Here is a 27,479-nt window from a genome sequence, read left to right on the forward strand (position 1 = left end):
GTGTCCTTCACAATTCTGTGAAGGAAATTTCTGTTTTCCTTCTTGAATTAAAGTTCGCAGAGTTGGTCTTTATGCACTGTCTTGCTATTTCCAAGTGGTTGAGGCATGCTAAAAGCCTCTAATCTACCATCTTGAAAAAAAACTGTCATATCAAATTTTAAATTCATGGTCTGTGGCATCACATAACTCTTGGAAGATGAGATATTTTCCACATCACAAAAATTTCCTACTGTCCATATTGGTTGCCAGAAACATTATAACCAAGCTTAAGAAAGTTACTCATAGCCAAATAATTTCAAAAGCAAAATTATGAAAAGTCTTCAAATATTTGTATAGCAAAAATTATATTTATTATTGCATGTAGATGCTTAGATGCTTTTTAATGCATTTGTTCTACTATGTGAGGTGTCTCCAAAATAATTGTATTAAACTAAGTGTAAGTGAGAATTCTCAATAGCCTTGTATTTTTACTGCCATTTCCTGAACCCTAGGATGAACACAGCTTTTCCCTGAGTCTTTTCTTTGGAAACAGTCATTCTAAAGGACTCAGATATAATCTTAAAAGGCAGCTGTTTGTTAGAAGAAAAAACATAGCGAATATGTAAGTATACACATATGCATACATTAAATACAGCACAGTGTTTCAGGAAAAGTGGCAGAAACTTGGAAGATCTGATATACTGAAGACATTAACAAAAAAAGAAATGAGAAAAAGAGGCCTTGATGACCTCAAGTAAGCCTATGTGACTTATAGGGATAATAATTTTCACTGGATTGAATGGAAAAATACAATGGGCAATATTGAGATGTCTGCAGTCTCAACTTAGAGAAGCTCTGATATTTGTTGATATAGATCATTGTGTCAAAGGCAAGAAAAATATTCATTTAATGAGAATTTATCAGTCTAGGAATAGAGGCTGTGCTCCCAATGAAGGTTTATATATAGTACAACAGGACTCATTCCACTTGAACCAGTAAAGTTAGGTCAGCAGAAGCTTTCTTTGGTTATCTCTGAAATAGATAAAAGAAAGCTAATTAAAGTTAAGAGCTTTTACTTATTGATTGCTTGTACTCCAGCATTCCACCTGTATAAACAAAATGATAAAGTTTTTTTTTTTTATTTTGGCAAACCACTCATGTCTGAACCAAAATGGAAATCTTAGAACCAAACCAAAATTTTAGGTGTTTTTTCAGAGTTTACTTGCCTTTAAAATATGAATTATTTCTTTATGTTCTACCACTGTGAATTATGGATGAAGTAACTTGACATGTTATTAAAATGTGATAGTCTGTCTGAAATATTTTGATTACATATTTTTCTGAAGTATTTTTCTTCTTTTTTCTTTAAATACAGTGTTTATTTCTTATAGTCTCCATGCTTGAGGACTATCCTCTAAATAATTAAGCTTGCTCTGAGCATGACAAGTGTTATGGTTTGGCTCTGTCCCCACCCAAATCTCAACTTAAATTGTATCTCCCAGAATTCTGACGTGTTGTAGGAGGGACCCAGGGAGAGATAATTGAATCATGGGGCTGGTCTTTCCCATGCTATTCTCATGATAGTGAATAAGTCTCATGAGATCTGATGGGTTTATCAGGGGTTTCCGTTTTTGCTTCTTCCTCATTTTTTCTTTCTGCTGCCATGTAAGAAGTGTCTTTTGTCTCCCACCATGATTCCCCAGCCATTTGGAACTGTAAGCCCAATGAAACCTCTTTTTCTTCCCAGTCTTGAGTATATCTTTATCAGGAGCATGAAAATTGACTAGTGCAGTAAGTTGGTACCAGTAGAGTGGGGCATTGTTGAATAGATACCCAAAAATGTGGAAGCAACTTAGGAACTGGATAACAGGCAGAGATTGGAACAGTTTGAAGAGCCCAAAAAAGATAGGAAAACGTGGGAAAGTTTGAAACTTTGTAGAGACTCGTTGAATGACTTTGCCCAAAATTCTGTCATGATATGGACAATAAAATTCAGGCTGAGATGGTCTCAGATGGAGATGAGATTGTTGGGAACTGGAACAAAGGTGACTCTTGTTATGTTTTAGCAGAGAGTGGCGGCATTTTGGCCCTGCCCTAGAGATCTGATCTTGAGAGAGATGATTTAGGATATCCGGTGGAAGAAATTTCTAAGCAGCAAAGCATTCAAGAGGTGACTTGGGTGCTGTTAAAGGCATTCAGTTTTATAAAGGAAGCAAAGCATAAAAGTTTGGAAAATTTGCAGCCTAACTATGCAATAGAAAAGAAAATCCCATTTTCTGGGGAGAAATTCAAGCCGGTGGCAGAAATTTGCATAAGTAGCAAGGAGCCTAATGTTAATCTCCAAGACCATGGGGAAAATGTTTCAGGGCATATCAGAGAACTTCACAGCAGCCCCTCCTATCACAGACCTGGAGGCCCAGGAGGAAAAAGTGGTTTCATGGGCTCCAGGGTCACTGTGCTGTGGGCAGCCTAGGGAATTTGTGCCCTATGTCCCAGCTGTGCCAGCCATGGCTGAAAGGGGCCAATGTAGAGCTTGGGCTATGGCTTCAGAGGGTGGAAGCCCCAAGTCTTGGCATCTTTCATATGATCTTGAGCCTTCAGGTGCACAGACATCAAGGATTGAGATTTGGGAGCCTCCACCTAGATTTCAGAAGATGTATGATAATGCCTGGATGCCCAGGCAAAAGTTTGCTGCAGGGGTGGGGGCCTCCTGGGGAACCTCTGCTAGGGCAGTGCAGAAGGGAAATGTAGGATGGGGAGCCCCCACACAAAGTTCCTACTGGGGTACTGCCTAGTGGAGCTGTGAGAAGAGGGCCATCTTCCTCTAGACCCCAAAATGGTAGATCTACCAACAGCTTGCACTTTGCACCTGGAAAAGCTGCAGATGCTCACTGCCAGCCCATGAAAGTAGCCAGGAGGGAGGCTGTACCCTGCAAAGCCACAGGGGCAGAGCTGCCCGAGACCATGGGAACCCACCTCTTGCATCAGCGTGACCTGGATATGAGACCTGGAGTTGAAGGAGATCATTTTGGAGCTTTAAAATTTGACTGCCCCACTGGATTTTGGATTTGCATGGGCCCTGTAACCCCTTCATGTTGGCCAATTTCTCCCATTTGGAACCACTGTATTTACTCAATATCTGTACCCTCATTGTATCTAGGAAGTAACTAGCTTGCTTTTGATTTTATGGGCTCCTAAGCAGAAGAGACTTGCCTTGTCTCAAATGATACTTTGGACTGTGGATTTTTGAGTTAATGCTGAAATGAGTTAAGACTTTGGGGGACCGTTGGGAAGGCATGATCGGTTTTTAAAATGCAAGGACATGAGATTTGAAGGGGCCAGGGGTAGAATGAAATGGTTTGGCTGTGTCTCCACCCAAATCTCAACTTGAATTTTATCTCCCAGAATTCCCACATATTGTGGGAGGGACCCAGGGGGAGGTAATTGAATCATAGAGGCCAGACTTTCCCATGCTATTCTTGTGGTAGCGATTAAGTGTCGTGAGATCTGATGGGTTTATTGGGGGTTTCCACTCTTGTTTCTTTCTCATTTTTTTCTTGCCACTATGTAAGAAGTGCCTTTCACCTCCCGTCGTGATTCTGAGGTCTCCCCAGCCATGTGGAACTGTAAGTGCAATTAAACCTCTTTTTCTTCCCGGTTTTGGGTATGTCTTTATCAGCAGCATGAAAATGGACTAATACAGCAAGTATATGAAATATGAGGATAGGAATAAGAATTTGTGATTAAGACAAGATAGGCTTATTTGAGATATCATAATTTACAAATAGCCTGAGAAATATAATTTCTTGAAATTTATAGTTTACTTAGAATGAGTGGGAATCTTAAGAAGTAGCAACTCTACCATTGCTCATTCTTTTCTAGCTGCCTCCTCCTCTACTAAATGCTTTTTTAAATTGCTTTGGGAAAAGTAAATTTCCTTTCCTTTTACTAATGATTATAATAAATAGTATTTGTCCCAAAGCAGAAAACCAGTAAGACAGAAAAGGCAAGGAAAACAGTATATAAAATCTATAACACTCAGAATCTGTTAAATACGGGATATTTAAGAATTGACAATCCTCATCCTACTGTTTTTTGTTTTTCAACAAGTGCAATGAATGTTGGCATTGTTTCTTAGATTTTGGGATGACAGTAAACTATAAAAATATTTATTTGACAGTAAGTATAGTTAAGGCATAATGAGATAATCAATTGATGCAGCCTGTAATTCACTATTCTTAATTTTACAAAATAAAAATTCACAGTGATGGGAGACCTGGTCCAGCCCTGTCCATTGTGACCCACACCTCCTCAGGACTGAGCAGAAAGAGCTGCTGCAATGTAAGTTGATCTAACCTAGTTGGAAAGCAATTTATTAATAATAGTCAGAGACCTCAAATATGGATATTCTTTGAGATTCTAATCTAACAAAATAATTATAGTATTCTAAATAATACAAAATGCAGATAAACTTCATGCATAATATTAATAATGGCTGACCATTATAAAGTACTTATTATAGAACAGCAACTGTGATATTTCAAATGGATCATACCATACAATCATTATCAAAACAATTCTGAGATATTTACTATTACTACCTATGATCTCAGTACTTTAGGAGGATCACTTCAGGTCAGGAGTTCAAGACCACCCTGTGCAATTTATTGAGGCCCCATCTCTCCAAAAAAAAAAAAAAAAAATTAGCCCGTCATGGTGGCAAACAGCGGTAGTCCTAGCTACTCTGGAGGATGAGGAGGGAGGATCAACTGAGCCCAAAAGATTGACGCTGCAGTGAGCTATGATCATGTTACTGCACTCCAGCCTGGGTGACAGATCAAGACCCTGTTTCTAAACATATATTAAAAAACAAAAATATAAAAATATAAATTAAAAGATAAAACAAAAATAGAACAGTAAAATTAATTGATGATTATACAACTAATAAGTGATAAAACTGGGATTAAAACTTAGTATGTGGAAATTCAGAATTCATACATTTTTCACATTTTGAAAGTATTTTTTAAAAAGTCTGCAATTATTTTAATTTTAATTGACAATCAGAAATGATATATACTTATGATGTACAATATGATGTTTTGATATAAACAGACATTGTGGAATAGCTAAATTAGGCTACTGAACATATGCATTACCTCACATATTTAAGATTTTTTTTTATGGTCGGAAGAACACTTGAAATCTACTCTCTTAGCAATTTTCAAGTATATGATATGTTGTTATTAACTACAGTCACCACAAGGTACAATAGATCTCTTGAACTTATTTCTCTTGTCTAACTGAAATGTTTTGTCCTTTGACCAACATCTCCTTAATCCTGCCCCTCGCCCTCAGCCTCTGGTAATTATCATTTTATTTTACTCTCAGTTTCTATAAGTTGACTTTCCTAGATTCCACAAATAAGTAAAATGATGTGATATCTGTCTTTCTGTGCCTGGCTGATTTCACTTAACATAGTGTCCTCCAAGTTCATCCACGTGAACTCCAAATGACAGAATTTCATTTTTTAAGGCTGGATACCATTCCACTCTGTATGTATACCACATTTTCTTTATTCATCTGTTTATGGACACTTAGGTTGATCTTGGCTGTGTTGAATAATGCTGAATAAGCATGAGAACGCAGATATGTCTTTGACATACTAATTTCATATCCTTTGGATATATATCCAGTAATGGGATTGGTGGGTCTCATAGTTCTAATTTTAACGTTTTGATGAACTTCCATCCTGTTTTCTGCAATGACTGCGCTAATTTACATTCCCACCAGCAGCGTACAAGGGTTCCCTTTTCTTCACATTCTTGCCAACACTTATCATTTACCTTTTTGATAACAGCCATTCTAACAGGTATGAGACAATATCTCGTTGTGGTTTTAATCTGGATTTACCTAATGATTACTGATGTTGAGCATTTTTTCTTATAATTGTTGATCATTTGTGTGTCTTCTTTGGAGAAATATCTATTCATGTCTTTGTTAATTTTAAAATTGAGTTATTTGTTTTCTTACTATTGAGTTGCTTGAGTTCCTTAAATATTTTGGATATTAACTGTATATTAGACGTGTGGTTTACGAATATATTCTTCTATTCTGTAAGTTGTTTTTTTACTCCGTTGATTGTTTGCATTGCTGTATAGAGGTGTTTTAGTTTGAAGCAATCCACTTGTCTATTTTTGAGTTAGTTGCCTATTTTTTGAGGTAATATCCAAAAAAATCATTGCCTAACTCAACGTCAAGAAGCTTTATTTTTAGTTATGTTTTTGAATACATTGTAAAATAAAGGTCTAATTTTATTTTTTGCATGTAAATATCCAGTTTTTCCAGTACCAGTTATTGAAGAGACTATTCTTCCCCATTTTGTGTTCTTGTATCCTTATCAAAGATCTGTTAACCATAAATGTATATATTTATTTCTGGGCTCTTTGTTCCATTTCATTGTTCTATATGCCTGTTTTTACACCTGTAACACACTATCTTTATCATTGTAGTTTTATAATATAATTTGAAAGAGGATATATGGTGTCTGAAGCTTTGTTCTTCTTGCTCAAGATCGCTTTAGCTATTTTGGGTCCTTTGTAGTTTTATTCAAATTTCAGGATTTTTTTTTCTGTATCTGTGAAAAAGGTCATTGTGATTTGGTAGGGATTGCTTTTGGTAGGGACTACTTTGGGTAGTATAAACATTTTTACAATATTAATTATTATAATCCACGAACAGGGTATCTTCTTCATTTTCTTCTTTTCTGATTTACAAACCTTTTTTATCTTTATTTATTTATTTATTTATTTATTTTTGCCTAATTTCTCTGGATAGGACTTCTAGTACTATATTAAATAGAAGTGGTGAGAGTTGGCCGGACAAGGTGGCTCAGCACTTTAGGGAGGCAGAGGCAAGTGGATCACAAGGTCAGGAGTTTGAGACCAGCCTGGCCAACATGATGAAACCCCCTCTCTACCAAAAATACAAAAATTAGCTGAGTGCAGTCGTGTGTGCCTGTAATCCCAGCTACTCAGGAGGCTGAGGCAGGAGAATTGCTTGAACCTGGGAGGCAGAGATTGCAGTGAGCCGAGATTGCGCCAATGAACCCCAGCCTGGGTGACAGAGCAAGACTCCGTCTCAGAAAAAAAAAAAAAAAAAAAGAAGGGGTGAGACAGTGAGAGCATACTAGTTTTGTCCCTGAACTTAGAGGAAAAGTTTTCAGATTTTACCATTGAATATGAACATTGTGATACATTTATTTTATTCTTTCATATCTAGTTTGTTTAGAGTTTTTATCACAGGAAGATGTTAAATTGTTTCAAATTCTTTTTCTGCATCTGTTGAGATGATCATAGGATTTTTATTCTTCACTCTTCATTTTTATTGATTTGCATATTTAAATAATTCTTCCATCTCGGAGATAAGTTCTACTTGATCATAGTGTATAATCCTTTTAATGTGCTGTTAAATTTAGTTTGCTAGTATTTTTTTGAGAATTTTTGCATCTATATTCATCATGGATATTGGTCAGTAATTTCCTTTCTTCCAGTGTTCTTATCTGACTTTAGTATCAGGGTAATACTTTAAAAATGAGTTTTGGAAATATTTCCTTCTCTTTCATTTTTTGGAAGAGTTTGAGAAGGATTAGCATTTATTTTTCTTTAAATATTTGATAGAATTCACCAGTGAAGCCATATGGTCCTGTGGCTTTGGTCTATAAGAAAGAAAATGCCATATGGTCCTTTCCTTTCTTGGGATTTTTAAATTATTGATTCAGTCTCATTACCAGTAATAAGTCTGTTCAAATTTTCTATTTCTTCATTATTCAGTCTCTGTAGGTTGTATGTTTCTAGAAATTTAACCATTTTTTTCTAGGTTGTTCACTTTGCTGGAGTATAGATGTTCATAGTAGTCTTTTATGATCCTCTGTATTTGTATGGCATCAGTTGTAACGTCTTCTATTCATTTATTATTTTATTTACTTGCATTTTCTCTTCTTTTTTCTTGGTTAATTTTGTTTCTACTTTCAGAAAAACAACTCTTGGTTTTATTGATTTTTTAATATTATTTTTCTATTCTCTTTTTCACTTAATTCTATATTATGTCTTTAATTGGAGAAGTTTATTCATTTATATTTAAAGTAATTATTGAGGGATAAGGACCTACTATTGCCATTTTGTTCATTGTTTTCTGACTCTTTTATAGATCCTTTCTTTCTTTTTTCTCTTACTGTCTGTCTTTGTGACTTAATAATAAACAGCTCCACTTTAAATTACTAACTACTATTCATTATAACTGAATCCTTCTTAAAATGTAATGCATTTGAAACTTTGACATCTATTAGCCAATTTCCCTGAATTCAGTGTACTTTTTAGGAGAGACAGGATGATAGAGAACGCTGGATCTCAAAGTGTGGTTCTCTATCAGCAACATCAGCATTATCCAGATATGACAAGTTAGAAATGCAAATTCTTGGGTTCTAGCCAAGACCTACTGAATCACAAGCTCTGAGGTCTGATTCAGAAATCTGGGTCTTAATAAGCCCTCTATGTGACTGTCATGCATGCTAAAGTTTAAGAACTACTAGTGTAAAGAAAGAAACATTTTGTCGAAAAGACCTGAGTTTTAGTTGCATTCCACACCCAGCTTTGTAAATTTGTGCAAATTATTTAATCTTCCATTTCTTTCTTTACAAAGTTAAGGATAATAATAACTATTGCATGGATTTTCTATAAAGATTATATAATATTTGCTAGGAGTAGTGAGCACTTAATAAATGGGAGTTACTGCCATAGGATGGTTCATTCTGAAAGATCTAGCTAATAGTCCTTCACAAATGTCTAATACGCCTTACTCACATCTCATAAGACACTTCAGTGGCTAATATATTATGCCAAGTTGGGATTCAAAAATAACGGCTTTCTAATTTGGAAATGGTGTCCCTGATACAATTAGCTCTTTGCAACTGGAGAATCTATTACAGTCTGTTTGTTAAGTACTAAGCAAATTCTCCTCCTTACAGCATATCAATGATTAGCCTTGCTAGCTTTTGTGTATGGTGCAAATTAGGCACTTAAAGTGCATAAGCCATTCTCAGGGAAATCCACAAAGTGGTAAGTGATAAATAAAATTGAACGCTCTCAATAAAGAATACCTGGGTTTTGTCAGCATGACCAGTAGGAAAAACTGCACAGAATGCTTGCCTTCTAATTGGCCCCTCTGTTAGAAAACAAATCTCTTGCCTACTGTGCTATAATACTGACAGGAAAAAGGTAAAAAATATAATTGTTATGGAAAGGGCCACTTCCCTGACAGGCTTACCAGGCTATTATATTTTTAAGGAGCTGAATTTTCCCCAGGGTATTAATTACCCCAAATGACCACCTGGAGGCTGGGCGGGGTGGTGGGGAGCACTTGCTCAGGGTCTCAGGTTGCAGGGCTCTGTGATACAAAAAAACCCTCACCATCTGTGATAACCACCAGCAGCCAGCAGCAGCAAGGTAATGAGATCAAATCATTCCCCTTTGCACTTTAACCTGTCTGGGTAAGATAAAGGCTCAGCAAAGAGAATACGTCATTAAATTTAATTTAGACTTCTGGAGTTTAGACTTTTGTTTTTATCAATAAAATAAATGTTTAAACCTAAAGCCATTTGCAGAGCAGACACAATGAAGCATTGACTTATTAGCCTCTAGATAATGCTAGGTTCTCGCCAGTGCATACATTCCTAATAAAAGCAAGGCACATGAAAATGGCGACTGTCATCTATTTAAAATATCTCTTCTGGTCTATGTGTCCAGTGATCTGACACATATAAGCTTAACGTTTTTGGATGTTTACCATTTTTTTTTAGTTTGTGAATAATATTATAATTATGTTGAGCCTGAATTATAGGTTTGCATTTGCTAAACAGAAGACACTGTCTGCACGAAATGACTTTAATTTAAAGAGTTTCTTAATGAGCAGTGGTGTTCAATATGTTGGGAGCTGTAAGCACCACATGAATCAAAGTGCTAGCTATTAAAATAGGTCTCCTTAACTCAATGGAATTATATTATTTTTAAAGGAGCTATTTGACTTTATCAAACACATTACAATTTGACTTTATCAAACACATTACAAAGATATGGGGGAGGAGTCAGACTCATTACAGGTGGTAAAGAAGTGACTGGAGAGGAAATTAATTAAAGTTTCCAGTTTTCTCCCTCCTCCTCCTCCTTCTCTTCCCTCCATCTTCTGATTTAGTTGCTTTTAAACTGACAGCATTATAGATGTCTCATCTTCATGCTCACCCTGGTTTTTGCCTAAGGTCCTAGTCTGCCTCTGGCAGTTTTGATTTCACAGATAACCCAGATCACTCCATTACCTTGAACTTGCACATCACCATTACACATAGAAGACTGTAAATACTTTAAACATGACTTCTTGGTAATATGTGGTTTAATAACTATGAAAATTAGTCTTACACATATGTCAAGGAAAAGGCAAAAGAGGAAAGACTAAAAAAAAATCACCAATACGAAAAGCAAGTAAAATCTACATGCTACATAGTGTATGATCACATAACTCCATGAAAAGTTTCCTTCCAAAATGTGTAACGTTCGTCCCTACAATATTTGTTGAATATGAGTGATGAATGACTTTAGGTCTTGTTAGACTACTTAGTTGCCTGTTGGTGCACCATAACTATGATTACAGAAAAATGGCCATGTATGATTATAAGGCATCCAAATAAGACCCATTATGTTGTGAGCTAGTGCTTTTCTATATTACCATCTATCTACCAAGGTGAGTTAAAATGGACATACAGAGAGGTGACGTTTTTAAAACATTCTTAACTGAAATATTATTGAACAATGGAAGAAGGTGATACAAATTAATAGCTATTATGTTATTTAAAAATTACTATGTTTTTTAAAATCAAGAAGAGTTTTATCTCAGTGCTCTGCATACTAACCAACTTACCATGCATATTAGATAAATCCTAAATAATAATTTGTTATAAATCTTCAAGAAATTATTTTTCTGCTTATAAAAAATATGTTTATTGTTAAAAACTTAGAAAATAGATAAAATAAAAGGTAAAAAATACATAGAATTCCACACCTAAAAATAGCCTCTAACAGATTGGATATTTAGCTCATTCTTGCATAACATTTCCATATTTTTAAAATAATGGACATCGTGTTTCCTCTGTGGAGCCTTCCTATCCTGCTTATCCTGTTTAGGCCAGCTTCCTCTCCCATGATATCCACATTTTCCCCACTTACTTAACTCATCTTACTCTAAAATCTGTTTAAAGGTTTGTCCACCCCTCCCAATAAGATTTCTAAGTGAAATCTAAGAAATCATGTCTAATTCCTCTTTGTGTCTCTAACACCAAACACCCTGCATCTACAAAATTATACCCAGGATTGTTAAAAGAACAATGTATAAGTTACTTCAAATGTAATTCTCTATCCAACCTTTTTCACTTAACATATATAGAAGTATTATCTCATGTCATTAAATTTCTTCAGAACTTCCCCCCCCTTTCCTGAGGCACAGTATGCCATCACATGTCTGTACTATAATTTCTTTAACCTTTTTTATATTAGATAAGCATCTCCCAGCTTTTTTCATGATTATAGAAAGCAATGTGTTACTGCAAAGAACACAATACAGTAGAAAAGTTTAAAATACAAATCTTGACATTATAAAATTGGGGGGTGTTAAAAATGGAAGATATGTTAGATCATATTTTTGATTTAATGATACATTTTCTAACGGTAATGCCATGTGCTTAAGTATGAAAGTAAGAAATAAGAATGCTCTCATTCTGTGTCATACGTGCTAAATTATTTAGAGGTATGTGAAGATAGAGAGGGAGAGAGAGATCAAATGTAGCAAAAATTTAACAATTAGTAAATCTGAATGAATGAATGAGTGAAGGACCTGAGGAGACATTTCTCTAAAGACATGCAAATGGTTGACGGGTATATGTTCAACATCACTAGCCATCAGAGAAATGCAAATAAAAACCACAATGAGAGATCACCTTACACTGCTGGAATGACTATTATCAAAAAGGCAAAAGATAACCAGTGTTGGAAAGGATATGGAGAAGAGGGAACTCTTGTGCACTGTTAATGGGGATGTAAATGGGTATAGACTTAAGGAAAGCAGTATGGAAATTCTTCATAAAAAATAGAACTACCATATGATTCAGTAATCCCACTTCTGGGTATATATCCAAAGAAAATGAAATCAGTATGTCAAAGAGATATTTGTACTGCCATGTTCATTGCAGCATTATTCACAATAGCCAAGATATAAAAACAACCTAAGTCTCTGTCGATAGATGAATGCATAAAGAAAATGTGGTATGTATATGTACAATATTATTCAGCTTTAAAAAAGGAAATCCTACCATTGAGACAACATGGATGAATCCCGATGATATTATGCCAAGTAAAACAAGTGAGGCACAGAAGGGTATATATGGAATCTCAAAAAGTTAAATTCATAAAAGCAGATGATACTGGTGTTTGTCAGGTGCCGGGGGCTGAGGAAAATAGAAAGATGTTAGTCAAAGAGTAAAAAGTTATATAGGATGAATAAGCTATGAAGATCAAATGTACAGCATGTGACTATAGATAATAATAGTGTATTATATACTTGAAATTTAATAAGAGAGTGTATCTTAAGTGTTCTCACCATACACAAAACATGGTAACAGTATGAGGTGATGGGTATGCTAATTAGCTCACTTGTGGTAGTCATTTCACTATTTATGCATGTATCAAAGCATCAAGTTATACACACTAAATGTATACAATTTGAATTTCTTAAGCATATCTCAATAAAGCTGGAGACGAAAAATGATACTTATATTTCAAGACCTTAAAAATCTAAAAGAGAGATATGTGTTTACAATTAGTAGGCAGAGCACAGAAATATAACAGAAATAAAATCAATACATCTGAAAGCATCACACTGGGAGATATGAATTTCAACAAGACATTCATTTGACTTCAGGGAAAATAATTTCTGAATATTACGTTTATTCTTTTTTATCTCAGATGTGTTCTAGGGCAAAGTCCTTTCTGTTTTTCTTGCTTTTATCACACTAGGTATTTTTTATGAACTTCATGTATAAATTGAGATTATGAAATTGTTGATTCCATCCTCTGACTATTGTAGTCTAGCAACAGTGGGAATGAGAATGAAAAAGGAGTCACAACCTTATTGCATCTTGAGTTTGCCTGTAGAGTATCCTTAAGGGGCAGCTGGCCAAGAAGCAGGGAGAACCTAGAGCTCCACCAACCAGTGGTTGCCCTGATTTTGCTGCAGAAGAATGTCTTGCCTGAGGGTCTGGTTTATTCTGAATGCCTCTGAAGAGTATGTGTTCTCTTGAGGGGCAAAGTAGTTTTGTTTTAAATAAGGAAATACTCAGGATGAGATAGAGTATGAAATGACTTCTGAGATTCAGTAGGGGGCATACTTAGACTTAACAGATTAATTCCATACCCTGCCCCTTACCCCCATGTGCCCTCCCATTTCTGTCTGTTTTTTTTTTTTTTTTTTTTTTTTTTTTTTTTTTGAGACAGGGTTTTGCCTTGTGGCTCAGGCTGGAGTGCAGTGGCACAATCACAGCTCACTGCAGCTTCAACTTCCTGGGCTCAGGTGATCCTCTCACCTCAGCCTCCTGAGTAGCTGGGACTATAGGCAATGCACCACGAAGCCCAGCTAATTTGTTTGTTTGTTTGTATGTTTGTTTTGTGAGACGGAGTTTTGCTCTGTCGCCCAGGCTGGAGTGCAGTGGCGCGATCTCGGCTCACTGCAACCTCCGCCTCCCCAAGCCAGGCTAATTTTTTTATTTTAATTTTAATTTTTTGGGTTTTGCCATGTTGTCCATCTTGGTCTTGAACTCCAGAGCTCCAGCGATTTGCTCCTTCAGTCTCCCAAAGTGCTGAGATTACAGCATGAATCATAATGCCCAGCCTCCCACAAAACTTTAAAGTGAACACTTTGCTTTTCTACGTGGAAGTTACCAAATCTTGTATGGCCTTCTTTTTCTTTAACCTCTCCTCCACTGTTCATTTTCTCTGTATAAATTGCTTTTAGAGACTAGTTACAGTACAGGCTGGAACACCTTCCTTTGGTGTCTTCTAATCGTAGATAATGAAGTAGTCATTGTAACCAAGGGCTGCACAGACAGTCTTTGGGGTTGAACACCCTAAATCCATAGACTTTGTGCCAAAAGTTCTCTCCATGTGGATGTTTTCAACATTTTACAATTTTTTTTTAAATGGAAGATTCTCTTGGTTTTTCTTTACATGCCAAGGTCTTACCTGAAAACATTCATTTTAATTTGGTATGTTTAACTTTGAGAAATTATGATCCAAAGTGTTCTTAATATAGACCCTGGATTTCCTGAGATACACTAAATTACAAGTTTCTTCTCTGTTGTCTACATAAGTATGTGAAATCAAAGTATATTCTTATTTATTTCATAACTTTTGAAATGAATAATAAATGTTTTCAGTCCTCTACAGTGTACCAGGTTCTATGTTAAACTGTTTATATGCATTTTTAAAAAAATTGAATTCCCATTATAATTCTACGTCATAGGTGTCATTATAATTCCCGTTTTCCAGATGAGGAAACTGAGACTTATAAAGGTTTCATAATTTGTACAAGATCATACCAATAGGGCTGGCTACATAATTTGTGGGGTCACGTGCGAGATAAAAAATGTGGACCCCCCCCTTACTCAAAAAGCAAACAGCATCTTTTCCTTTTCTTTATCAGTGTCTTTCTCTCAAGTTGTCATAGTGTTTTTATTTGCTGTTGAATATTGCCCGGGCTTGGGCATAAGGATACTCAAGTGATACATGTATACTCTAATAGGTGCCCAGAACCTGGAGCCCTGCCCTAAAGCTTATTGCATTGGACATAAAAGCCCAAACTGGCCTTAGCCTGCCCAAGCCTCTCCAGGGGCAGAAAATAGCAGTGGCCACAAGGCAGGGATAGGAGGGAAAACCTAGGTAAGATTTGGTTAGCAGGGGAAGAGGGAACAGGCAGCTGAGAATCAGTTCTAGGGAGATGTGGAGATTGTGGGAGGTAGGACTACACCTGCACTGAGGCTCCAAATCTTTGGTGCACGTGCCATTGTCTTATCAGACTTCACTTAAGTCACAAATCCAAAGATAACTTTATGATGAATTTCAAGACAGCAACTGTAAAACATTAAAACCCAAACACAGGATCCTCTTCTGAGCCATGCCTTCAGAGGGGTTCATTTAAAAAAACTGAAGTTTATGAAATTACATAAAGCCATACACCCATGAAGGTGGCACTTTAGTACTAACAACAGAGTGTGGAATCCATCACAGTTATGTAGGATGCCAAAGCCTAGTATTCTAGAAATCATGGTAATTTAGTAGAGGAAATAGAAGTCATACATGTTCATTAGGTATCAAAAACTACTTAGTGAAATTAAGGCTTTTACTAAGATAAGAAGAATCATTATACGGTCTAATGCTGGGTAGAAAGTCTAGCACCCACCTTTTAGGTAATCCATGCTATTTCAGGGTTTTACTCTTAGTAATCATTATGCTTTCAATCAAATGATTTTGCCTGCATATTATTATCTATATGAAAGCATGTAAAATTAGTCATGTTAATGCATCATTATTATTGCTTTTAAAAAGGGGTTTTCTTTTTGGTAACTTGGAAACTTTCCTCCCTAGCTTGTTAATTCGGTTTTTCTGAAGCAGTGCTCAATCTTGACCCTGTGATTCTTGGTCACAGACAGTGGCCACCCTAGAGTGTAATGGTCAACCTCCCTGTGAATTTGGAAAGGAGGGTGTCCTCTGTTTAGAGTGGAGGCTGACTCCCAGCTCCAGCTCACTCTGCTCTTATAATTTAACAACAAATTTCCCTATTATGCCTGTGTTCAAATTTCATCTGAGGAAAGAAAAGCAAATTCACCACCGGACGTGCACGTTTCCCATTACCCTTAATAAAACATATTCCACAGTGTGGAGTGACATTTTAAAAGAACAGACCTTTCAGCAGCCTGTCTCTATGCCATTGTGCATAACTAAAGCCTGCTAGGTCACAAAGGGAGATGCAGGGAAGTGGATTAATATGTAAACCAACCTAGGTACCTTCAGATGATGAATTCTAAGGCATACTTTGTGAATTCATTTCATTTTGAGAGCAGTTGCACCCAGAAATTAATTTGTATTCATAAAGCTTCCCCATTTTCTCTTTAGATAATGACAAGCTTTGTTCCTCTTGAAAAGTTTGTTTTTAACAATGTGGCACATTAATTCTGTAGGATAAATGTTTCTAACCAAAGCATGATATAGAAAATTATTGATAGAAAATAATATATTTTTCCAAAGCATATAGAATCTCCCAGTTCTCACAGGTGCCTGCCTTAGAAATGCAATGGATGGAGTCTGTGTGTTTTGAGATTTTGGAAGAAATTCATTAAAATTCATATATGTAAAGCTCATTTTAACAAAATAGAAGTAAAAGCACTCTTAATTTCTGAACAAATCACTGCAGCTAAAAGCATTGGGATTTAATTGTTGCCCTGTCCCCAGCACATGGCAATCTTCCACATCAGGTGAGAGCCAGCATCACAGAGCTTGGGGGATTTGAGCCTGCCTCTGAGGACAGGGATCTGAGACAGTCTGACATCCTTTTGAAGCTTCCATTGTGTATGGCTCCAATAAATGTATTATAGTTATTTCTAGAGAATGACAAAACATTATCTTAAAACTACAAGTGTTTCAGGCCACCATTACAGACAGTGCATTAACTATGACAAGTACATTTTAAACTCCTGTGTCTTAGATTCCACCTAATGGACTGTCAGGAAAAAGATGGAGCTTCATGGGTCAAGCATTTATAGGTTGTTGACTTCCTAACAGTAGCTTATCCCTTCTTAAGAGTATCACTTCAGAGTGAGAGTGGGAAAAAAAAAAAAACAAAACCCAAAGCCTAAGTTCTGTGAACTGTGAATTCTCTTTTGAAAAAATCTGAATAAAGATGCCTCCAATTAGTCAGAGAGGATAAAGGATGCATTTGATTACATGATGGGCATGCAAGCTTTGTTGATGCAATCACTCAACTTTATCGTTTTTTTCTATCCTACAGTGCCTGGTGTTATTAAGACAATATGTCTACAGATTTCAAAATAATCCATTGACTAGAGAAATTTGCATCATGATGGCTTCAACAGAGAGAGTATTCAAGACAGTGCTTGGAATTAGTAGCTGTCATTTATCCTGCCTACAGGAAGAGGAAGATAAGTTTTAAATGACAGCTCTTAAAGATGGTGGCGGAGTTCCAGAAATGATGTTGAGAATCAGGCTGCATTTCTGAGAAAACACTCAGAGCTCTTTGCTCTTGTATACTGCCAATGTGGAATCACTTCTAAATTTGCCTTAATCCAACTCCTAGGTAAGGAAGTTTTACCTGTCACAGTGCTCCACACAAAGAAAACCCAGTAAGTCTTGTCAAAGAAGCACTCTGTAGATGCAGGGCATTTCTCTTTTTACCAACTTCCTTGGCTCGAATCCCATGCAAACCATCTCCCTTCAGCACTGGAGGGAGGTGATTAACCACAGAGTCCAATTAAATAAAAGAACTAAAAATCCCTAATTCTTCTTTTTTTTTTTTTTTTTTTTTTTTTTTTTTTTTTTTTTTGAGACGGAATCTCGCTCTGTCACCCAGGCTGGAGTGCAGTGGCCGGATCTCAGCTCACTGCAAGCTCCTTCTCGGGTTCACGCCATTCTCCTGCCTCAGCCTCCCGAGTAGCTGGGACTACAGGCGCCTGCCACCTCGCCCGGCTAAGTTTTTGTATTTTTAGTAGAGACAGGGTTTCACTGTGTTAGCCAGGATGGTCTCGATCTCCTGACCTCGTGATCCGCCCGTCTCGGCCTCCCAAAGTGCTGGGATTACAGGCTTGAGCCACCGTGCCCGGCCAATTCTTCTTTTGAAATATAAGAGATTTGGACAAAACATTTAACTGAAAAACAATCATCTCAAAAAATTTAAAGCCCAATTGCTTCATGAGCACTCTAGCACTGGGCTGAAGGTCCTTTCTGTACTGTTGTACTGGCATTCTCTTCCTCGCCTCACTCTTCCCGAGGTATAGTCTTTCCTCTCGCTTCTCTGGTTATTAGCACATGTAGTCTAGGAGTGGTTGAATCATACTTATTTTCTTCTAATTGTCATCCAACTTTTCCATTATTACCATGCATTTCTTTGAGAGTCAAAAAAGTTTATTTTAAAAATAAATGGAAAGGATCAAAATTAAGAGATATATAAAATAAGTGTTGGAAGCTTGCTTTCTTGTACCAGAATTACAAGATATCTTTTCAGAAACGTGTAAGTGCTTTTATAGCTGCATGTATCATAGTATCATTCAATTTTATTTATGCATTGTCAGTTTTTTTCTTTCTTTTTTTTTTTTTTTTTTTTTTTTTTTTTTTGAGATGGAGTTGCGGTCTGTTGCCCAGGCTGGAGTACAGTGGTATGCTTTCGGCTCACTGCAACCTCCATCTCCTGGGTTCAAGTGATTCTCCTATCTCAACCCCTCTAGTAGCTGGGATTACAGGCATCTGCCACCACATCCAGCTGGTTTTTGTATTTCTAGTAGAGACGGGGTTTTAGTAGAGTCTCTAGTAGAGACTCCTGACTTCAGGTGATCCACCCACCTTGGCTTCCCAAAGTTCAAGGATTACAGATGTGAGCCACTGTGCCTGGCTATGCATTGTCAAGTTTCTAATTAATATTACCTCAACCATGGTGGAGCTGGTTGGCCTGAGGAAGTATATCCAACAAAAATAGTGCAAGCCTCAATGTACATGAACAAGAGGGTTGATATTAATGATGATTATGCCACGCAAGTTAAGAAGAAATGACCTATTCATATACCTCACTTTTTAAGTTCCCATTTACATTCTGAAGCAGAATGAGAAAATATTCTGATTTAATTTTCCTAATATCAAGGAAAAAGATAGTCCTATGGCAAAAAGTACTGCTCCAATTTTGCAATCTTCTGTTAAAAATTAACAGAAAATTAAGTATTTCTGATGATTTGTAGGTTTTATGGAAGATAGACTTTATTCTCTTAAGAAAATTTTCTCAGAAAAACTGAGTAAGCTCTATGTAATGTTAGTGTATCTATAATCTTAGAATGAGGAAATAGAAAACATTCTGAATAAATTTAAAATGGTTAGTTGGTATGTGCACCTTTAGTTACTAGAGCTACTTGAAGTAAGTAGCATGTATGTTTTTTACTCTCATTTTTGAGTTAATTTGTCTAGAAAACAAGTGATTATGAACTACACAATAAGGAAAAGGCTAAGTTCCATCTGAATTTTTTATTAGACCATTTTCTAGAGCAGCTTTATGTCCTCAGCAAAATTAGGCAGAATGTATAAAGATTTCCATTATACCCCCTGCCCTAGAACATGCATAGCCTCTCCCAGATCAACATTTCCCAACAGAGTAATATATTTGTTATAATTGATGAACCTACATTGACACATCATCACCAATCAGAGTCGATAGTTTACATTAGGGTTCACTCTTGGTTTTGTACAGTCTGTGGGTTTAGACAAATGTCTAATGACACAAATCTACTATTTTAAAATCATAGAGAGTTGTTTTACTGCCCTAAAAGTCCTCTATGTTCTGCCTATTTATCTTTCTCTCCCCCAGCCCTTGACAACCACTAATCTTTTCATTGCCTCCAAAGCATTACCTTTCAAGAATGTCAGATAGTTGGATCACACAGCATGTAGCCTTTTCAAATTGGCCTTGTTCACTTAGTAATATACATTTAAGTTTCCTCCCTGTCTTTTCATGGCTTGATAGGTCATTTCTTTTTAGTGCTGAATAGTATTCCATTGTCTGAATGTACCACAGTTTATCCATTCACCTACTGAAGGATATCTTGGTTGCCTCTTAAGTTTGGGCAATTATAAATAAAGCTGTCATAAATATCATGGGCAAGATTTTGTGTGCACATCAGTTTTCAACTTTTTTCAGTAAATACTAAGGAGTGTGATTACTGCATCATATGATAAGAGTATGTTTAGTTTTTTAAGAAGCTGCCAAACTGTCTTTTAAGGCAGCTATAACACTTTGCATTACTACCAGTAAAGAATGAGAGTTCCGGTTGTTCCACATTCTTAGCAATATTTGTTTGTATTAGCGTTCTGGATTATGGCTATTCTAATAGGTATATAACAATATCTTATTACTGTTTTTATTTGCATTTCCCTGATGACATATAATGTTAAAACTTTTCTTGATATGCTTATTTGCCATTTGTATATCTTCTTTTTCTTTTTTTTTCTTTTTTTTTTTTGAGACAGAGCCTCGCTCTGTCGCCCAGGCTGGAGTGCAGTGGTGTGATCTCAGCTCACTGCGAGCTCCGCCTCCCGGGTTCACGCCATTCCCCCTCAGCCTCCCGAGTAGCTGACCACAGGCACCTGCCACCACGCCCCGCTAATTTTTTGTATTTTTAGTAGAGACAGGGTTTCACAGTGTTAGCCAGGATGGTCTTGATTTCGTGACCTCATGATCCACCCCCGCTCAGCCTCCCAAAGTGCTGGGATTACAGGTGTGAGCCACCGCACCCGGCCATATCTTCTTAAGTGAGGTGCCTGTTAAAGCCTTTAGCTTATTTTTTTAATTGAGTTCTTTGTTTTCTTATTGTTGAGTTTTAAGAGTTCTCTGTATATTTTGGATAATGCTTCTTTATCAGTTTATGTCTTTTCCAGATATTTTCTTCCAGTTTGCCTGTTTTTATTCTTTTGACCATGTCTTTTACACAGCAGAAAATCTTAATTTTAATAAGGCTCCATCTCATAATCCTTTCTCTCATGGATTATGTCTTCAGTGTTATTCTAAGAATCATTGTCATCACCAATCCCAAAGTCATTTAGATTTTCTTCTGTGTTATCTTCTAGCAGTTTAATAGTTTTTCATTTTACATTTTACATTTAGTTTTTCATTTTACATTTAGTTCTGTGATCCTTTGAGTTAATTTTTGTAAAGGTTGTAAGGTCTGCATCTAAAATCATATATTTGCATGTAAATGTTCAGTTGTCCCAGCACCATTTGTTGAAAATTCTATCTTCTCTTCATTGTATTGCCTTTACTCTGTCAAAGACCTGTTGACTATATTTACAACAGTCTATTTCTGAGCTCTTTATTCTGTTCCATTGATCTTTTTGCCTGTTCTTTCATCAGTACTACATTGTTTTAATGACTGTAGCTTTGTAGTACGTCTTGAAGTTGAAGAATGTCAATCTGCCAACTTTGTTCTTCTCTTTCAATATTGTACTGGCTATTCTGGATCTTTTGCCTCTCTATATAAACTTTAGAATCAATTTGTTGATATCCACAAAATAACTTGCTGGGATTTTGATTGGGATGTATTGATTCTATAGATCAACTTAGGAAGAACTAACATCTTGACAATATTGAGTCTTTCTATACATGATCCATAAGTGGAACATCTCTCCATTTATTTAGTAGTTCTTTGGGTTCTGTCATCAATGTTTTGTGGTTTTTCTTATATAGATCATATTCATATTTTGTTAGATTTCTACTTAAGTTTTCATGTTTTGGGGATGCTAATGTAATTTTTTTTTATTTCAAATTTCGCTTGTTCATTACTGGCATATAGGAAAGTGATTGGGTTTTACACACTAGTCATGGATTCTGCAAACTTGCTATAATCTCTTATTAGTTTCAAAGTATTTTTTGTCAACTCTTTCATATTTCCTACATAGACAATCATGTCGTCTGTGAACGAAGACAGTTTAATTTCCTCCTTTATAATCTATTTACCTTTTGTTTTCTTTTTTGTCTTGTTTTCTTAGCTGGACTTCCAATACAATGTTGAAAAGGAGTGGTGAGATGCCCCATGCTTGCCTTATTCCTGATCTTAGTGGTAAAGCTTTGAGTTGTTCACTCTTAAGCATGGCGTTTGCTATAGATTTTTTTGTGGATATTCCTTTATCAAGTTAAAGAACTTCTCCTCTACTCCTAATTTACTGGGAGTTTTTATCATGAGTGGATGTTGGTTTTTGTCAAATGTTTTTCTGCATCCATTGATGGGGTCATGTGATATTTTTTCTGTACCCTGTTGATGTAAGGAATTACATTAATTGATTTTCAAATGTTGAGCAAGTCTTACATACCTGGAATAAATTCTACTTAGTTGTGGTGTATAATTCTTTTGATATATCTTTGGATTTGATTTGCTAGTCATTTTGTTTTCTTGTAATGTCTTTGTCAAGCTTTGGTAGTAGTGTAATGCCTGCCTGATAGAATGGGCTATAGAGTATTCCTTCAGCTTATAATTTCTGGAAAATAGAGTAGAAAATTGATATCATTTATTTCTTACATTTTGATAGAATTATCAGCAAACTTATCTGGGCCTGGTACTTTCTGTTTTGGAAGGCTATTAGTGATTGATTCAATTTATTTAACAAATATAGGCCTATTCAGAGTGTCTATTGCTTTTTGTGTGAGTTTTGGCAGATTGCATCTGTCAAGGAATTGATTCCATTTAATTAATTTTTTAATGCAACAGATAAAAAAATAAAGTCCTAGACATTTTTATATCTTATGGTTTCAGAAACACTTTGACTATCATTCCTGAAGTGCCAGAGTTTGAGCAAACAACACGTAAGTGGTAAGTTCTCAAAGAAGTGGAGATCATTTTCTCTTTATACTCACTGTAATGACCTGTCTTTAATGCTGGACCATCTTACTAGGGTGGAAAAATGTTAAACTGATTTATTGTTATGCCAGCAGAAAACTGCCCTTTTAATTCATAGTGAAACATTATTCTGTGTCCCAGTAACTGACTGAAGGGAAGGATTCAGTGAATGAAGGGAAGAAAACATGCACACAGTAAGATAACAGCAAGGCTCTAAAAGGTAGTAGTACAGAAATATGCCAAGTATGTGGGAAACTTTATAAAGGATGCTACATGACCATAACTGATAAGGAAGAAACTAAGAGTCAGTAGTTATGAGTCACTCTGGGTAAGGCTGGCAGACACAGAGCTTGTTCACCATCTACCTGCCCCAGGAAAATCAGACCAACCCAGTATTTTTTGGTCCAGTCCCATACTACTCCTGTGTGTAAACCCAGTTAATCACTAAGAGGTCAACCACTTCGGTTTGTATTATTTAATAAAAGGCCTATTTTTCTTCCCTATATCATTCTCCTTAAGGATTAAACCTGACAGTTCAAGATGCCAAAAGGTTGTTATCCTAATGCATTGATGCACCCTTTTGCCACGTTGCCCAGGTTAATGCTCATAATAAAGGCCAATGTTTCAATCATTGCAACAGGAGCAAAGAGAACTGTTTAGCCAGGTATTTTCTGAACTGAAATGTCCAAGTATATTGGATTTCTCAATTCCCAATCTAGGGCATCAAATCAAGTGCATTCTCTAGAGAAGAACAAACTGACAGCTCCCTCTCATCCAGCTCAGAATAAAATATCACATTATTCAATAGAGTAAAAGAAAACTTTAATGATTTTTTCATGAGGAGTGTGAGAACAGGCTAATAATTTAGCTAGATTTGTCAGTATATCTAGACAAAGCTTATATTGCAAATGTTTTCTTTCTTAATATTAAATCAAAAGTCTAGAAGAAAGATAATATGAATATTATAAGCATGTAATATGTATTACATTTTTACAAAGAGGTGTTATGAATAAATGCCTGCTATGTCTCTGACTCAGATCATATTTCTATATTCCCTCATTCTGTATTAGATGCCCTCCCATAATTAATCTCTGTATATGTCTGTCAAAGAACATTGTAATCAGTATTTACTATTTCTTTTGGTAGAACACAGATTCTTAGAACATAGATATTTCAGTTATTTCTCTTTGTGAACCCAGACCATGGCATAATGTCTTGTATAAAGTGATAATTATAAAATAGGTAAATATATGAATATGAAAACAATGGATCAAAAGTGTGATGGTTTTGTAATATCATTCCTGATTTCAGTTTCATCCAGTTACTAAGAATTTGGGCTCCTTAATCCAACAGCATGTAAACTTGAAGCCTTCTTTAACTCTCGACCCTGGGTGATTTACTGGTCCTCTTTAACTGTTAGTTTCTTGATATGCAGTGTGAGAGCAATTGCAATGCTTACAAGGTTTTCATGAGGATCAAATGAGGGGACTCATCCAGAGTTTTCAGAAGACTGTGTGACTTGTAACAAGTGCTCAGTAAATGTTATAAACACATATTTTTTTTCAAAATTAAAAGTCAATGATCACAATTCTTCCAAATTATGACTTGGCCCTTATATGGGAATATAAAAGAATTAGAATATGAATGAACTTTGGCATTAAGATACCTGGCTTTGAATCCCACTTTTTAGCAGTCAGAAGGGGTCTTAGGCTTCTCTAAGTATTTCACAGAATAAGGATATTCAAATTAATTCATATTTGTTGTGAGAATTAAATGAATAATACTTGCAAAGTACCTAAAGAAGTGTAGTAACACAATATATGATTCACTTTCCATTTAGTTGACTCAATAAGTAGATAAAGTTAGCTTTGCAGTGCAGAAATTATGTATCAGTCACCCCAAAGAAATTCAGAAAAAGTAGATTTGATGACCACGGATAATAAAACCTTCCATTGATATGTAGTAGTGCTGAGAGTAATGATTACAACTTGACATTGTTCAAGGTCAGAACTATTCTCCCCACTTGTTCAGGTGGTTTGATCTTTCTGGAAAAGTCTTTGAATGGCATAGAAAGGTCACTTTTGTGTCAATGTAGTAAGCCTTGGGGCATCAGGACTGTGTCTGATAACTATCTTCCAAAGTGTCTCTCTTAGTGAGAGACACACTAGCAGAAAATCCATAAAAAACTTCATCAATGACTGGCCAATTTTTGTTTTATCACCTAGGGCTGCAGAAATGAGAGAATGCACAATATGCCAAATGCACTAACATGCTAAAAGCAGGTAAAAGCTTATAGTGTTATAGCTCAGTCTAGCTTTCTTCCTGTAAAATACATTCAAAATTAATGTATGAATCAATTCCCTAGATAAAAATAGACTTGTTGAGAGCCTGTTTATGGGGTGCTCTATCACTCCTCAAATTGTATATACAGAGAGGAGAGACAAAGAAATAGAGATCTGGAAATTTTCAATTAATTTGATTATTGTAGATAATAAATACTTCTTTTTCTGTATAGGCATATCTCTACTGTGTTGGAATTTGATACACGCAACAATAGATAATAGTTTTAATTGTATACTTTCTGTTTCATGTTCACTCAGAATTGGGAACACATTTAATGAAAAAATCATTCAGACTTCAGCACTATACCTCAGCAAGTACTTTGAGTAAAAACTGAATACTGAAGGTGTTTATTTCAACTTGATTTTTCTTTATTACATTGCATTACTGTTTTATACTGATTAAAATGCTAACTTTCTATGTTAATAAAAGATTATATTAAATTTTTTGATTTTCCCAAATCAGCAAGATTGAAATATTTACAAGAAGTTCTACTTGCCTGTGTACTAAGTAATGGAATATAAGATTTCAAAATTAAGATGATCAGAAGCAATTTGGGGCCATAAACTGTTCTGATGTTTTTTTGTTTTTCTTGAGACAGTTGTAAAGCTTGCCTAGAAACTTTTAAGATTCCTCTATGTAAATATGGAAATAAGGAGATGGAAGTGGAATCTTCAGCTGTACATAGCCATTCCATGCCTAATTCTCCATCCTCACTCAGGTTTATTACCCTGACCCTTATTTGTACCAATAGTTATCAAAAAGACATTGTATATTTGTAAGCATATTCATTAAATTCATGCATTTGAAAGGAACAAATATTAATTCTAAATATCTCTTTTTTGTAATGATTTTAATGGGAATACATCTTAGCCACAGCACTAATTTACATCATTTTATACTCTCATGTTAAATCCCTATAATGTAATGTCACTGTATATCCTCCCAAGAGGCATTTAGGGACATGTAGCTAGTTTATGATGGAACTGCATACCCATATGATCAAACAGAGATGTTAAGGATTCATATGAACTGAGAAATGAGGTTTTCACATATGAAAGGAAATTTACCCATGTGCTTGCAGTTCTGCAGGCTACTTAAAAGTCCTGTGCAACTATTCACAATAGCAAAGACTTGGAATCAACCCAAATGTCCATCAGTGACAGATTGGATTAAGAAAATGTGGCACATATACACCATGGAATACTATGCAGCCATCAAAAAGGATGAGTTTGTGTCCTTTGTAGGGACATGGATGCAGCTGGAAACCATCATTCTTAGCAAACTATCACAAGAACAGAAAACCAAACACCGCATGTTCTCACTCATAGGTGGGAACTGAACAATGAGATCACTTGGACTCAGGAAGGGGAACATCACACACCGGGGCCTATCATGGGGAGGGGGGAGGGGGGAGGGGGGAGGGGGGAGGGATTGCATTGGGAGTTATACCTGATGTAAATGACGAGTTGATGGGTGCAGCACACCAACAAGGCACAAGTATACATATGTAACAAACCTGCACGTTATGCACATGTACCCTACAACTTAAAGTATAATAATAATAATTTAAAAAAAAAAAAAAAAAAAAAAGTCCTGTGCAAAAGCCTTTTAAATATAACTCTTGATTCCCATTGCATCTTTGCATTTCATCATATCCCAAAATATACTGTTACCTAAAGTCCAGTGTTAGGAACATGCACTATGATGAGATGTTTGAAAAATAGCATAATTAAAATATAAATCCAGTATGTATGTCTTTATCAACTTTAAATCTCTCCAAATTTACCTGGATGCAATAGCAACTTAAAAGTTATAGATGCCTAAGGACGTCACTAGCAGAAGGTAATGTAGAACCAAAACTGTCACTCCACCACTTAGAGTAACAATTGCAAACATTCACAGGGGAGACACCTGATAGTGAACTTCACAAAAGCTGAGGACTAACGTTACCTCCCAGATAATTGGTACCTGATGGGAGGCACCTGCCCCAATGAAGAATTTTGTACGCTAGTGAGACTTTTATATTTTCCCCTTTTATTCTTACTAACCTGTTTGAAAAATAGCTGGTATGGATTTTTTTTCCTGAGGTAGGTCCAAGTGGTTTGAAAGAAACTATCTCTAATTAGGCCAGAACAATTCATGTAGAAATAATATAAAATGAATTCCTTTAAAATGTTTAATTATGAAGTATTGTAAATATACATAAAACTATATAGGACATATCCATGTGCCAATAATCCATATTTACCTGATGTTTCTTTATATCAAATTTTTAAAAAGTAAAACATTCAGATATAAATAAATCACTCCTCCTAATTTTCCCCTCCCTCCCTTTGTTTCTCACCAGAGGTTATCACTGTCCTGTAGCTGGTAGGACACATCATCAGGCATGTCTCTATACTTTTTAAAA

The 27,479-nt window shown here is 35.8% G+C and overlaps 1 long non-coding RNA gene across 1 annotated transcript; it reads left to right on the plus strand.

The window, feature by feature from the left end:
• Positions 1 to 25,008, plus strand: LOC105492652 (uncharacterized). Its single transcript, XR_011609558.1, has 6 exons — positions 1 to 601; positions 3,552 to 3,605; positions 4,245 to 4,320; positions 17,134 to 17,439; positions 22,643 to 22,699; positions 24,952 to 25,008. It is a non-coding gene; the product is annotated as an uncharacterized lncRNA (long non-coding RNA).
• The last annotated feature ends 2,471 nt before the right edge of the window (positions 25,009 to 27,479 follow it).

Source organism: Macaca nemestrina, chromosome 11 (genome assembly GCF_043159975.1).
Source record: "Macaca nemestrina isolate mMacNem1 chromosome 11, mMacNem.hap1, whole genome shotgun sequence".
Classification (NCBI taxonomy): Eukaryota; Metazoa; Chordata; class Mammalia; order Primates; family Cercopithecidae; genus Macaca; species Macaca nemestrina.